The sequence below is a fragment of the Dermacentor variabilis genome, chromosome 8 (assembly GCF_050947875.1).
Source record: "Dermacentor variabilis isolate Ectoservices chromosome 8, ASM5094787v1, whole genome shotgun sequence".
Lineage (NCBI taxonomy): Eukaryota > Metazoa > Arthropoda > Arachnida > Ixodida > Ixodidae > Dermacentor > Dermacentor variabilis.
In genome coordinates, this window is record NC_134575.1 from 63,179,608 (window position 1) to 63,192,354 (window position 12,747).

The 12,747-nt window shown below is 42.9% G+C and overlaps 1 long non-coding RNA gene across 1 annotated transcript in view; it reads left to right on the plus strand.

Annotated features, from left to right (window-relative positions):
- LOC142591057 (uncharacterized) overlaps nt 1–12,747 on the plus strand; it is a 69,514-nt gene that overhangs the window by 37,154 nt on the left and 19,613 nt on the right. Inside the window, exons 8-9 of the long non-coding RNA XR_012830324.1 lie at nt 4,265–4,282; nt 4,462–4,497. This is a non-coding gene — a long non-coding RNA (uncharacterized LOC142591057). The remainder of the gene's footprint in view (nt 1–4,264; nt 4,283–4,461; nt 4,498–12,747) is intronic.

The window sequence follows — 12,747 nt, forward strand, 5'->3', positions numbered from 1 at the left end:
ACCACATGACATCTGGTGTAGGTGTTTGTGCGCTCATGTACCGAACGTCCCCGCACAGCCACGATCCAAGCCCGAGGAGAAAACCAACATCGCCGAAGATCAGCGTCCTGGCGGCAGACTGCAAGGACTGCTCCCAGAGCACGGAAATCTACCTGAGACGACAAAGAAGACCGTGGCCAAGACAACCCCAATCGCTGCCTCAGTGTCCCCCGTTATCCTGCAACAACCTCGGGACCCACCGACCTTCCATGGAGCAGCTACTGAAGACCTGGAATCCTGGCTGTACACCTACGAACGAATCGCGACTTTCAACAACTGGGACTCTGACGACAAGCTGCGGCATGCGCTATCATGGCGCTATCATCGACCTGAAGTCTAAGTCGACTACACTGTCAGAAGATTGAGCGACACCCCCGTAGAGATCTCGTAGTCACCACGCCTTAAGCATGCTTGAAAGTCAAGTCAGCATCCCGCCCCGCTCCAGCATTGTCATTTCCGTCGGCACCAAAACACCTGCCGTCGCAGCAGGCGTCAGCGAGGGTGACCAACGTCTATTGCTAGACCGTGAAATTTGCGTTGCAAGAGGGATCGCTCGACTGCACGTAGGAAAAACTAAATTGTTGCTGACAAACTTCAGCCAGGAGTTCAAACACATCAACAAAGGCACTAACATCGAGGAAATTCTAGAAACCAGTTATGCGTTTGTCTTCTCGGGATGTGCCGCATCTACCCCGACGACCATAGTTGCCGAACCAGACTTCGACATAAATCCAAGTCTCCCCATAATTAAGCCGCAACAGCTCAGTCGTCTGCTCCGACAATACAAAGGCTGCTTTTCGATATCATCGAGGATTCGACAAACACCAGTCACAAAGTATCGAATATTCACCGAAGAGTTCGCGCGACCACTCCACCAGAGCTCTTATCGAGTCTCAACGCGAGAACGTGAACCTATAAGAGAACAAGCCGACCAAATGCTGCGCAACGACACCATCCCGCCGTTGAAAAGCCCGTTGGGCATCTCCTGTAGTCTTGGTGAAGAAAATGGGTGGAACCCTGCGTTTCCGCGTCGATTATCGACGGCATAACATGATCACGAAGAAGGACGTATACCTCCTTCCACAGATAGACGAAGCATTAGATAGCTGAGCAACGCAAAATACTTCTCGTCGATGTACCTCAAGTCTGGCTACTGGCTACTGGCAAATAGAAGTCGACGTAAGGGATGGCTAAAAGTCCGCCTTCATCACGCCAGATGGCCTTAATCAGTTCAATGTTATGCCATTTGCAGTGTGCTCGGCGCCTGCAACCTTCCAGCGCGTGATGGACATGGTTTTAGCAGGGTTGAAGTGGCAGACCTGTCTTGTTTACTTGGATGACGTCGTCATCTTCGCCGGAAATTTCGACGATCACCTTAAGCGGCTTGCGACAGTACTGCAGTCCATGAAATCATCAGGGCTCACTCTGAAGCCGGAAAAGTGTCGCTTCCCTTAGGATGAGGTTCTTTTCATACGCCACGTTATCAGCAAATCCGGAGTACGGCCCGACCCGCAGAAAACAGCTGCCATCGCAAAGTTCCCACAGCCCATCGACAAGAAGGCGGTGCGTCGATTCCTTTGCATGTGTGCCTACTACAGGCGCTTTGTCAAAGACTTTTCACGCATTACTAAGCAGCTGACACATCTAACTAAATGTGATGTCGAGTTCAAGTGGGAAACGCCGCTGGCCGACGCATTTGAAGAACTCAAACGACGCATGCTGCCGCGCCAGTAATTGCACACGTCGACGAGGATGCCGATAGCGAAATCCACACTGGCGCCAGTAGCCTAGGCCTCGGTGCCGTCCCAGTCCAGAGAAAAGACGGACTTGAACGCGTGATAGCTTACGCTAGCTGGTCGTTGTCAAAAGCAGAAGGGAATTATTCTACAACCGAAAAGGAATGCCTCGCCGTCGTTTTGGCTACAGCAAAATTTCGCTCTTATCTAAATGACAGGCCATTTAAAGTCGTCAGCAACCACCACGCCTTGTGTTGGCTAGCGAATTTAAAGGACCCTTCAGGACGACTGGCGCGGTGGAGCTTAAGACTGCAACAATATGATATCACTGTAACATAGAAGTCTGGTCGAAAATACTCCAAAGCCGCTTGCCTATCACACGCCCCCATTGACTCACCGCTGCAAGATGACGAGGATGACGACGCCTTCCTTGACATATTAAGTGCGGAAGACTTCGATGAACAGCAACGAGCAGCCCCGGAGCTGAAAAACTTCGTCGAATATTTTGAAGGGCGCACCGACTTTGTCCCTAGGGCCTTTTGGCGAGGATTGTCTTCGTTCTCGTTTCAAAACAAGCTACTCGTAAAGAAGAACTTCTCACCAGTCCGCGCCAACTACCTCCTTGTTGTTCCCTCAGGGCTGCGTCCAGAAGTATTGCGCGCCCTACATGACAATCCGTCCACTGGACACCTCGAATTCTACCGCACGCTGTCGAGGATACAGGAAAGGTATACAGGAAAGGCCACGCCTGACCACCGACGTCACCCGTTATCTAAGAACATGCCGAGACTGTCAGCGACGCAAGACACTACCGACAAGGCCAGTGAGATTCCTACAGCCAATCGAGCCTCCTCGCCGACCATTTCAGCAGATTGGGAAGGGCTGTTGGGGCCCTTCCCGATGTCAACATCCGGAAATAAGTGGATCGTCGCGGCGACGGAATATCTCACCCGTTTCGCTGAAACGAAAGCACTGCTGAAAGGTGGCGCAGCCGAAGTGGCGAAGTTCTTCGTCGAGAACATCCTGCTGAGACATGGCGCCCCAGAAGTCCCCATCACCGACAGAGGAACGGCTTTTACAGCGGAGTTCACCCAAGCGATTCTGCAGTACAGTCAGACAAGGCACAGGAGGACAACTGCCTACCACCCACAGACGAATGGTCTTACGAAGGGCCTGAATAAGCCCCTCGCCGACATGCTAGCAATGTACGTAGACGTCGAACACAAGGCCTGGGATGCCGTCCTACCGCACGTAACATTCACTTACAACACAACGGTGCAAGAAACAACACAGATCACGCCATTTAAACTGGTTTACGGCAGGAACCCGATGACGACGCTCGACGCCATGCTATCGCACGTCACTGATCAGGAGAATCTTGACATCGCTACCCATCTGCAGCACGCCCAAAACGCCCGACAGCTCGCCCACCTGCGGATCAAGAACTAGCAGAGGACCGACAGCTGACACTACAACTTCCGACGACACTTCGTCGATTACCAGCATGGCGACTGCGTATGGGTTTGGATCCCGATAAGCCGAAGAGGACTGAGTGAGAAGCTACTGCGATGCTATTTCGGGCCCTACAAGGTCTTTCGACATATTAGCGCACTGGACTATGAGGTTGTGCCAGACGTCATTTCGCATTCATAGTGGAGCAGCGCACTACATGAAGTGGTCCACGTGGTGCGTCTTAAACCATTTTGCGTACGCTGACGAAGTTCCTTATTGGGTTTTCTCTTCGCTACCGGTGTTTTTCTTTATTACTTTCGTTTGCAGCATCGGGTCATTGCCTTTTAAGAGGGGGGTATGGACAAGTGCACTACTTAGTCTTTATCGGGCTACACGCTTCACCGACTAACAAATGTTAGCGCACAGCGCAGGAAGCGCCGGCATGTATCAGAAGTTACTGGAATGTTATCGATGGTCCCATCCGCTGTCTGTGACCGAACCTTGCGTAATCTGATTGCATGTGTGCGCGACGCGAATATTGTAGAACTTTGTGGAAGGCACGCGGGTCCTAGTGATTACCCTAGAACATTCGACCACTGATGCATAAAAGCCGACGGACTTGAAGTGCTGATCAGATTTTCAACGATCGCCGACTGTGTTCACCGCTGTCACCGTTCTTTGAGTGTAGTCTGTTTTTGAGCGCACAACTTCGCCCAATAAAACGCTACTTTCGTCTTTCGCAGTTTGACTGCTTCAGTCACCGTCACTACCACGTAACAATATTTTAACATATTTGTGTGCCCAATTGACATTGATTCAAAGTTTTATCACAGTGTATCATGAAGACCTTTAAAGATGAAGACCATTAAACCTTTTAATTACAGAACAATAATTTTTCTTCTGGAGAAGGTTTACTACATCACACATAATGACAACACTAATTCCCAACAATAAAGAATACTGCTTACTCGTAAATATCTAAGGGTACTTGACATTCAGAATTAATATTACATAGCATTTCTCGTGTTACCTTGCAGACCCACCGAAGGATAACGGTAAGTTAAACAATTTGCAGTCATAAAGAGCGGCCAAATGTGAAGCATTTGTATTATTATATGATAGTTTCAACTCGCTATAAGATTGGCTTTTCATAGGGGGAATTCTTCAGTTTCTTGTGCTTGTTTCGTTCTTCCGTTATTTATTTTTCACTGAATCTCACGTCATGTTCACCCAGGGACAACGACCACACCTGAACCAACCACAAGTACAAGTAAGAGCTTGTTTATGTTATAATGCGTTTGATGATCCTTCTGTTTGATTTCATGCGACGCGTCGTAGTAATTACGTGTCTACGGTATTCTAGCACGAAAGCAACAGGCTAAATGTCTGAGCATTTGCTATTCTTTAAATATTGCCACACGTCCTGCATAGACGCAGGCGTAGGGTACCATAATGTATTAGGCACGAGCGTATGGCGTCAGCTCAACGTTAAAGAACCGCTGTGGTTCACAACAATCCGGAAGTCTCCCCTACGGCGACTCTCAAATTTGCGGTGTTCATGTACGATTATAATTCCTATCATTTCGAACATAAATATATTCCTATACACATCATCATCATCATCATCAGCCTGGTTGCAACCAGTGCAGGGCAAAGGCCTCTCCCATACTTCTCCAACTACCCCCGTCATGTTCTAATTGTAGGCATGTCTTTCCTACAAACTTCTTAACCTCATCCGCCCGCCTAACTTTCTGCCGCCCCCTGCTACGCATCCCTTCCCTTGGAATCCAGTCCGTAACCCTTAGTGACCATCGGTTATCTTCCCTCCTCCTTACATGTCCTGCCCACGATGATTTCTTTTTCTTGATTCAACTAAGATGTCATTAATTCGCGTTTGTTCCCTCACTCATTCAGCTCTTTTTTTATCACTTAACGTTACACCCATCATTCTTCTTTCCATAGCTCGTTGCGTCGTCCTCAGTTTAATAGAACTCCTTTCGTAAGCATCCAGGTTTCGGCCCCGTACGTGAGTACTGGTAAGACACAGCTATTATATACTTTTCTAAGTGTAAAGTTCGCAGGTTATATTGGTGATTTAAAATTCAAATGAAATAAATGTTGCATAAAAACTTAGTTACTGGGTTTGCACTGCTCTTGAGTAAACTTCTTTAACTCAAAATTGCGTCAGTGCATGTACAGAACCGTTGATTGAAAAAAATAACTTAAAATTTCTCCATTGCTGAACGCACTCTAACCAGCTTTATACACATTCGGAAAACATTGTCTGAATATATGTGCAGACAAAAGTCATTCACGGGCTTTGCGTGGGCAGTGCTAGATAACGCAGTGTCTCCAGAGCGAAGGTGAAGGAGGCAGAAGGTAACGAATGATGATTAGGTGGGTTCTTTTGGGGGACCAGAGTAAAACCACAAATGAAGCCGTACAGCATGTCATGGGTAGGGCATCTTCTCAAGTCAGCGAAGAGCCGAGCAAAATCAGCTGCGAATGAAAACTGAGAAACCTCCATACCAATTATTGTGCAGCTAAAGGGAAAAAAAAGTTATAGCTGAAAAGGGTGGACGCATAATTGAGGAAAAGATAAGAAAAGTTGCAATTATATCTAGGGTAACCCAAATTGTAAGTATACAACCAGGATTAAGTAAAAACGCGAGAAAAGCAGGGACGGTACATACTTTTCAAGAAAACAAAGAACCTTCGAAATTTATAAGTATGGGATGACAAAAAATTGAGAGAATACTCTGTACAACAGCGCAGAGGGCCGCGACTTGCTTTTTGAAGACCCAGCTGCTGGTCAAGTTCATAAGAGGGTGAATATTCGCAACAAGTTGAGGCATGCATCCGCTGGACGAAAATCCAGAAACAGCTGAGCGCATAATAATGGAAAGCTTAATTTTCAATTTCGTCTGTTTCATTGATCCTGTTCTTTGTCTGAAAAGTACAGTGCCGTGAACAGAACGATGATACACATGTGTAGGTGACTTGTTTAGCTCAAGCAAGCTTGTTGACTACATTTTACGGCCCCTTTTCAACATGGGATACTAATGAATTATCAACATAATCGTCATGGAAACACTTGAGCAGTGTCTACGTGCCGTACACGTCTCAGATATGCATGGTTTTAGATATGACCATACGGTGAGTCGCTTCATTGTTTCAAAGATGGTCTCAATGTAGTCGACCGCCTTACTTGAACACTTTGTGCCGGAATATTTTTTGCCCAATAGCAGCATTTGAAACGCCCGTTATTTGGTAAAGACCACACAAAATTAAGCAAAGCAGATAATTTATAAGATTGTCATTGTACACTGCCGCGACGCATGCAGCATTTGAGAGCAGTGGCAAACGCTAGAATTGGAGGTCGCATTATATAGTGTCTTCAAGCAAAGCATAATGAATGGGCATCACCTATGGACAATTACCAAGACATCAAGAGAAAATTTAATAAGGCCACAGAGGACATATCCTTAAAAACGCAACGTACGCTCTCACATATGTATCGCTCAGTTAAAGCTTGAAAAGCCGTCAATTTTTGTGTATACTTATTTTGCGCTGTTTTTTTTCCTTTCATGCTGGCTAATATTGTATTAAAGGCAGATGATAGGGGGACAGGACAAATCTCTTGGTCTTTATGAAACTATTATCAAGGGTGTGGAAAGGAAAGCAATTAGTGAAAATAGCATCAAGTGCATGATAAAAGACCCTGATACCAACAATAAATGCGGGCCCCACCCCAATGACTCCTCTCATATGTGTAGAGCATATTCCTGGGGCATATCAGAGCTAGTACCCAGGGCACAAGTTATATGGACATCGCTTTAGAGGTAGTAATCACTCTTACGTATGACAAATGAACATGCAGTAAAATAATTTTCGCAGCACGTACTGCGAATTTCTGTCAAGTACATTGGTGAACTATTACGAAATGGCCAGCCACTTTGAGATTGAACACATACCTGCAGTAGCGCTGGCTTTAACATTATTTGCGTCAATTGACTTTCTTCACACCTAGCTACTGGAACGCAAGCAAAGAGCACAGGTAATAGTCATTAAAACCTAGCTTTAATTGCCTAGCCAACAAAGGTTTTGCATCCGTCGGTGTTTCACAATATCGCACAATATGTTTCTTGATTATATATTAGCACCACCTTTCGTTCGCCCTTCATGTTACTAACAAAGTCAGTGATCACCAAGAGAGTGCATCTACATGCTCCTTTACTTAAGGATACGTCATCACATAAAAGTTGTAACTGTTATGTAGACCTCTAGATATTTATGCAGCCTAATACCTACTTGTGGAATACCGCCAGATGTTAAACGGCCCATTTCATTTTTTTTAAAATGGGACTGCCTCTTTTTTAAAAACTGTCAATATGCGATTGCAGGTCCGTTCACAATTTTACACAGAATTCTGAGCAGCAAAGTAGAATCAATGAGCTCACTCATTTTCTGCGTTTCCGAGCATATCACTAAATCAAACGTTTAGGCTTATAGCCGGCTCACAGGTGCTTCTAAAGCGCCAATATAAAGAGTCCATGATTTCCATAGGTCATTTGATTTTCCTAAATATATCTAGCTAAAATGACAAGCTATATTTTACCGCCATCATTTTCACGTGCAAGGGTCACTGCACAAAGGAATTGTTTGCTTTTTACGAAAGGCGAATGACCCGCAACGATGGCAAAATATTAAACAACTCCCCAATATACGCCTTGTAGCCGTTGTATTGGCAGCATTGGTTGCAGTAAACAATAGCTAACTAATTGAATTCAAAAGCATTATGTCACGTAGAAACAAGCAAAGATCAACAGTCGATGACCCACTCGATGACCACGAAACCTCTGTCAAAACGGTGGCCTGTAGAAGAGCGCGAACAGAGAGGAGCACCGCTTCCTACTTCCTATCGCTCCTAACGTTAGGCGTAATTTTTAACAAACATTTAATTCGGGATACACACGTTGAGCGTGTTATGTCCACTTTGGCGAGAACATTTGGAATAATCTGTCCATTACGACACAGACTGCCCTCTAAGGTAAAGCTTATGTTATATTACAGTCTCTTTCTTTCACATGTTAGATATTGTAATCAGGTGTGGGGTACGACATCGCAAGCAAACATACGACGCTTAAAAACATTACAAAAAAAACTGTCCGATATGTTGTCAACGCACCGTTTGATACACATACACTCGAGATATTTCGTGCTCCTAATGTGTTTCCTATTGAATATTTTTATGACTATAACGTAGTCTTAAAAATAAAAAAAATATATTTTCGCTGTAGCAACAAGGTTTTCATAAACTTCTGCAACTTGGTCAAATCAAGGGAAGCGTTATATCAATTCAGAAAACAGAGCCAATGAGTGTTACCTTTCGCAAGAACTAATTATGGTTTCAAGTAATTGCAGTACCAGGTGCCGAGAATATTAAGCGCGATGCATGTTTCCCATAACGAACTAATTAGTATTACGAGAAAGGCTCTGAAATTAGATTTAAATAATAATGGTCAAATTTTGTAAAAGATAACATTTGCATTTTTTTTCTTTTTTTATTCATTTTATTTTTTAACATGTTCCAAGTCTCTTTTCCATCGTTCCGCATTTCTTTTCTTTTGTTCCGTTGTACATTGCTGTTACATTCGGAGTAGAATTGTTAGTATTTTTTAAGTATATTTTTTCAGGTGTTGCTTATCATTTGTGCATGATCTTTTTCCTCCACTTTTTCTGGATACAGATGTATGCCTACATGTACAGATGCAAACATGTATAGATGCTTGGTTGGCGTAGATGCGCATGTGAATATATGTATATAGATGTTATAATTCTTCTGATGTGAATATGAATGCCTGAATAATATGAAACTGTTTTGTACTTATGTAACAGATTCTCTTTGGGAATATGCTGCAACTGTTCGTCAAAGACAGGGCACAGGAACCCCGTCAAGCTGCGATTGTGCAGCTTTTTCTTCTCCCTTGCATTTTCTTTGGCTGTAAAAATTAAAATGCGAAATAATGTTTCAAAGTAAAGGCAAACTGCATTTGAAAGGCAAAAAGATCGCAGGCAATCTGCCTGCGATCTCCAATTACCCCTGTCCTGCGCAAACCGATTCCAACAAGCGCCCGTGAATTTCCTAATTTCATCGCCCCAACTATTCTTCTGCCGTCCTCGAATGCGCTTCCCGTCTCTTGGTACCCGTTATGTAACACCCATGGTCCAACGCTTATCTAACCTGCGCATTACATGAGCTGCCCTCCTGCATTTTTTTCTTCTAATGTCATTTAGAACATCGTCTATACCCGTTTGCTCTCTGATCCAAACCACTCTTCTGTCCCTTAACATTAGGCCTAGCATTCTTCATTCCATCGCTCTTTCTGCGGTCCTTAACTCGTTCTCAAGCTTTTTTGTCAGTCTACAAGTCTCTGCCCTATATGTCAACACCGATAAAATGCACTGACTGTACACATTCCTTTTCAGTGATAATTGTAAGCTTCCAGTCAAGAGCCGAGAATTTCAGCTGTATTCAGGTGTCTAGGATGCCTCTATTCTAAAACTTTATTTTTTTCTAGCGTTCACTTAACATTTGCAGTATCATTAATGTTCTGTGCTCACGGGGACTATGACATCTGCAACCAGTACAACTACTAGTATGCGGTTTCGTTTGTACAGCTCTCTTGGCGTTCCCTGATTTTCCATCGTCAATTTACGGGAGTGTTGAAAAGGCGCTAATAAAAGTTAGGTGTTGACAGAAGTTCACCATTGCTTTTCTTTCTCGCATTGGTCGTTTCTTCAATGGATCCGAAGAGCAAAGTTGACTTTATTTCTTTGAAATGTTTCGTTGCTCTTAGAAGGTACTCTGGTCAAAATATAGCGAAAATACTTGCCCTCGGTGTTTTTTAGGAGACCAAGTGCTAATGGTCTCTAAATATGTTGTATTACAACATAGATTCCATGGAAGAACGAACAGCCGCTTTTATTATTTTGGGCTCTCAATGTCCTATTTACACTGTAACTACATTGTAACGGTTTAATCAATTGTGGTTTATTCTGCAAAACGTTACGTCGGTATGCTTCGTAGAGAACGCCGGGTGTACTTTGGAGCTACACTCGACGCGGGTCTTCAAAGCCATGCTATATCTTGGAGATTTAAAAATCTAAGAGCTCTGTGTTTATTTGTGCAATTAAGGTTTAGAAAGGCCTGCTAACTATCATGATTACAAAGTGACCGTTGTGTTGGGAATTACTTTTTTTCGCTGAAGAATATCTTTAGTCTCCAGGTGGGGAAGATATAAAATCGGAGAGAACCGGCAAGGGCCCTTCCGGGCTAAAAAAGCACTGGTTTAAGATTGCGGAATATAAGAAAACACGATAGGGTAGCTGACTGGTACATCTGATAATTTCGTAATATTAGATGATTGACCGCCTTAAAAACAATTGTTGAAGTCGCCATGCCGAGGTTGTAACAAAAAAAGAAAAATAAATGCTATGCTCTGGAAAAAAAAACTAATGTAATGCTGTTTCGACTCATTTGATACGATATATCTGCCAAAAAAATGCAAAGTTGGTCCACACGTTTATTCGTTGTAATAGTCTGGCAACAGATGATTAGTCGCTAGCGGTAGACATACATAATCTAGCTAAATAATCAAGCGAAATCCAAGTAGCATCCGGGCGAAAGAATGCTTATGGATTAGTGGACAATCCTCACAGTTTCCGTACAATTTCATTGCTTTATAACGTTCTGAAGCATTTTTCTCTGTAGATTGAATGTGAGGACGAGAGCATTTCCAATTTTGTTGGTGATAAAAAATGGCAGAAAGATATCCACGGTCACCTGCTCGATATTTTCTTTTTATACCCGCAGAGGTCTTTCCATTTCTTGCAGCCAGTAAAAAACGTTTTTCCTTAATCCAAGCAAAACACTAGCCTACATGAAAACACAACACATAATTCCTACTAACACGCACACAAGCCCGCGAAGCTTAAAAGTTCACCTCCTTTCATTTTCTTGCTAAGTTGTCAAGATTCATTGCATATAGAAAGTCATGCATCCACCATTTACGGCAATCTACTCTAAAGCTTCTGTGCAGAATTCACCTTCCAGAAACAAGTACTGCGCATAATAAGCATGAATATTTTCCACGCGCACATTTACTTGCTGTATTCAGCCTTTCGAATTTTGCTTTGACACGATCAAAGACACCATGCGGCGCAGAAAAAACTATAACGCAGTTTTCTCGGCAGGACTCTTCTGTGCGAAATGGCAGACTAGGCAAAGCAGTATGTGTTATCTTTATTTACTTATGAATCAATTATATGATTTACTGCCAAACGTAATCTGGGCACAGGTGAGTTATTAAGGCCGGAAAAAATTTAACAAGGCCTAACACTTACTTCGTAAATATACGGGATTTCGGACGTAACAATAAGATTTCGTTTCAGTTCGAATCAAAGCACTGAGAAATTTGACCAAATATTTGGACTGCATCAAAATATAACCATTTATGATGTTTCAGAAAATATAGATACCTAATTTGCTTATTTGTTTGCGTAGTTATCTTCTAGATTATTTTAAACTTTAAGTCGATCGCTTAGTATGTGAACCTCAGTGTGCAACTCCAACATATGTCTTTCTTCGATTGGAGCACATAAAAGGATCATTTCCATTAGTGTCTTATATCAAACACACATCAAGGTATTATTTCATTACCCGGATATGATTGCTCCTAAATAAAACTTTACCTAGGTGAGGTCATTAGGATACTCAACACAAAGGGAAAAAACACCAAATTCTTATGTTTCTGAAAGTTGTCTAGAATTGAGCTAAATATTGTATCTAATTTAAATGTAATCAATTCTCATTTAACCTTCTTTATGCATTGTACATGCATACGGAAAGCTGATTTCCTTCACTGTCACTTAAAATTTTTATTTCTTGCTACCCATCTCTAACTTACCTAATAAAAAACAAAAATATATTTCAAGAACTGAAGTGGTTCGAAAAGGGTCTGTTCAAGTAAATTTACAGTGATACTTACAAAAGGCAAAGACAGTTTCTGAAGTTTTCATCCGGCAGTTGTTGGTAAAAGAATTTGTCACATTATCCAGCCTCGCAACTTTATAACGTGTTTACGCTTATATTGGAGCCTCCCAATAGTGTACGGATGTATTGCTAAAACTTTTAGGGGACGCAATTCAGGGGTACATTCTAGGATATATTACAAGGGTGCACAAACAAAAACAGATGACGTAGAGGCTACTGCTCGAGTTTTGCTGTAATGGTACCTTTCCTATTCTTTTGCCGAAGGGACCTTGCAATACTTTTTCCCATAGAATTCTAACTTTAGCTAGGCTTGCACATACTAGCATTCTTGTACTACTTTGAAGAGCTAAACTCATCTTATATGCGTAATTTTTCAGCTGTATAACAGTTACTACATCACACAGGACAGCACTAATTCACAACAATAAAAAATACTGCTTACCCGTAAATATCTATGGGCACTTG